We start from the raw sequence: 3,192 nt of genomic DNA on the forward strand, positions 1-3,192 counted from the left end.
ATGTGCGTCCATATGTGTGTTTGTAACAATTTCGTTTATATCAGATCAGATAGAGACTTTTTAATTAATTTATTTACGTTCATATTCCGCATCATATGTGTGAACAACACATGCAACCACGGGCAATTGTAAGGCCCTCATCTACGTGTATTTGGTGTTTAAAATTGGTTGCGTTTCAGTTATGAGGACCGACTCCTGTATTTGTCGCAAAGATGCGTCACCGGGGTGTCTAGACAGGATTTCTATGTTAATTCTGTCCAGTACACCACCATGTTGTTCTTTGGCATGCTGGTAGAGCACCGAGGTTTGTTTTTGATTATTATAGTCTCTTTCTCTGTCTCTTCTAAACTCAAATACATACATAGACTCGCACCCCGATCCCACAGATACAGATGCATCAAACAATAAAAATTAAGGGTACCCCCAAAATCCAAAAGCCAAAGAAAAGAAAAGAAAACACAATACAACATCATGCCCCACACCAACACACACACACTCGCCAAATGAACATAGAAAACACACCCACAACAGCCACAGACACACTCAGAGCCTCACCAAGGCCTCCAGCATTACAATCGTCAACAAATCTACCACTATTACAACCAGCTGCACCAACACTACCACAATTGCAACAAGACACCTCCAATAGCAACAACCAACTACACAAGCACAAAGCTTCGTGCTAGTGAGGAGGACCAACAAAGAATTGGTAGCCTCCATAGTACGAAGGAAGGGCATCGAGAGGGTGAGATCTTCGGGACCAGCACTATTCAAGTGCCAGAAGCACTAATGATGGCGCGAATGCCTCAGGAAACATAAAAAACATTAGGAAGAGTTTTCCTCTTGACGTGGGAATCTTTTGTATTGCTGGAACTGCCATCAGTGCTGTTACCATTACGAGACAACACCAGCGGTAACAACAACACCTAAAAACCCGGAGCCAACCGAAGATGCGTCAAAGATGTGAGCACAAACAACACTCAAGCCTAGAAACATATCGAGTCAGCCGGGGTTGCCTTCAAGCGACGCCCGTACAACTAGAGGTCCTCTTTCAGGATTCCGGAAAGACGATTCGTCACATCCCTGGCAAGTCATGTGTGGCGCCTCAAAGATGAAGGGGCCTCATACAATATCAAATGGAGGATCATAGATCCTACATTAACGGGAGCGGACATTGCACGTTTTGCATAGCTGAGTGAGTAAGGATACTCAAAGACCCTGAAACTAGGGTTACTAAACTCTTGCCATGAAATTTACATTTCAAATGTTACCTGCTACAAGCATGAGATTGCCCGTTCATCTATTAGATCTGGAAAGGTCCTTACGAATTAAAAACAGCCTAAGGGCCAAATTTCCTGTTCTCCCTCTTTTGGCGCATACGAACTGGTCTAAGGAAGATAAGCTGTCCTCGCCGACTCGGATTGTTTATTCTTTTGTTACTCACTAACTAACTGACCGTAACGGATTCCCGCTTCCCAAAGTTGAAGAGTTATATGTCTTCGGCTTCAGAGTTTGACCCCAGTGCGTAACTGGTACTTGTATATTCGACCCCGAAGGGATGAAAGGCAAAGTCGGCCTCGGCGGAATTTGAACTTAGAACGTAGCTCAGATGTTAGCTAAATCGCTATGACTAAGTGCAAAATGACGTAAGAACCATGTCTATAATTTGTGCGTGCGCGCGCGAGTGTGTGTGTGTCTTTGTGTCTGCGTTTGTCCCCCACTGCCGGTTGACAACTGGTGTTGGTGTGTTTACGTCTCCGTAAAATAGAAGTTCTACAAGAATAGACCGATAGAATAAGTATCAGGCTTGAAAAGCAAAAAAGCACTGAGGTCGATTCGTTCGTTTAAAATTCCTCAAGGCGGTTCCCCGGCATGGCTGTGGTCTAATGACAGAAATTAGTAAAAGATAAATGATATCTGTATTGGGTCATCCGACAAATAATGCGTTTTTCTTATACTTTTATTTTTCAAAATTAAGATAAACAAAGTTCTTTTTTAATCCAAAATATACTCTAGTTCATTTTCCACAATGCTCTTCCATATATCTGGTCACTTGTTCGTGACGAAAAATACTCCTCGTCTGCAGAATTCATATTTTTTTCTGTCCAAATGATTTGAAGACTGCGGAATAAATAATAATCAGATGGGGCAATGTCCGGCGAATATGGTGGATGAGGCATCGTTTCCCATTGAAACTGATCCAGCCTTTGGAATGTCGTCCTGGCTGTATGTGGCCGAGCATTGTCCTGATGGAACCGTGTTCGTCTTGAAAGCAAAAATGGTCGTTTTTCTTCTAGCGCTGACATAAGCCGCTCTATCTGCTCGCAGTAGATCTACTTTGTTATCGTTTGGTTTAGGTTTAAAAGTTCAAAGAGGACTAAACCTTTCATATCCCACCAAACAGATAACAACACCTTACGTGAGAAAAGACCTTCTTTAGCCTGTTGTGCCGGTGTTTCTCCTTTCCCTACCCACTGTCCTCAGCGCTTGAAATTTTTATAGAGAACCCATTTCTAATCACCAGTCACTATTTAGTCCAAAAACATTTCATTCATGATACGTGACAACAAAGAACACACATTCACTCTCTGCGCGCGATTAGACTTCAAAAGTTTATGAGGAACCGATTGACCTAATTTTCTGATTCTTCCGATAGCATGCAGGTGTCAATGACTGGTTGAATGACAAATCCAAGCTTCTCCGCTAGCTCCTCAGCAGTTACGATGGGATTTTGTTCCACCAGGGTTTGCAGGATGTCCTCGTCGAGCTCTACAGACCTTCCAGATCTGTAGAGCTTTTAAGCTGTAGTTTCCGGGTCGGAATTTCTGGAACCACCGTTGACACTGACTTACGCTTATTGTCCGATCCCGATATACTGCAATTCTATTATCGCACTTTCCGTCGCGTCGTTACCTTTATTGAACTCATAAAGCAAAATATGCCGGATATGCTCCTTTGTCATTTGCAAGATAGCTTTGAGAAAATAAGTGTTAAAATCGAACTGCACTCTTCAAAACTTGCACTAAGATTAAGACTAAGGTAAATTACTACCTGCGTTTATAGCAAGCTCATGCAGGTAGTTTATCCCGTCCCCCTCCGACTTTCAAGTCCTACAATTGACAACACCACGTTATTTATGGAATGACCCAATGTGTATATATATGTGTGTGTGTGTGTGTGTGTGTGTGTGTG

At 42.7% G+C, this 3,192-nt stretch overlaps 1 protein-coding gene across 1 annotated transcript in view; it reads right to left on the reverse strand.

Moving 5' to 3' along the window:
• The window catches only part of LOC106880211 (uncharacterized), a 127,962-nt gene that overhangs the window by 122,946 nt on the left and 1,824 nt on the right, over positions 1–3,192 (reverse strand). The gene's annotated exons all lie outside the window — the stretch shown is intronic.

This window comes from Octopus bimaculoides, chromosome 3 (genome assembly GCF_001194135.2).
Source record: "Octopus bimaculoides isolate UCB-OBI-ISO-001 chromosome 3, ASM119413v2, whole genome shotgun sequence".
Taxonomy (NCBI): Eukaryota; Metazoa; Mollusca; class Cephalopoda; order Octopoda; family Octopodidae; genus Octopus; species Octopus bimaculoides.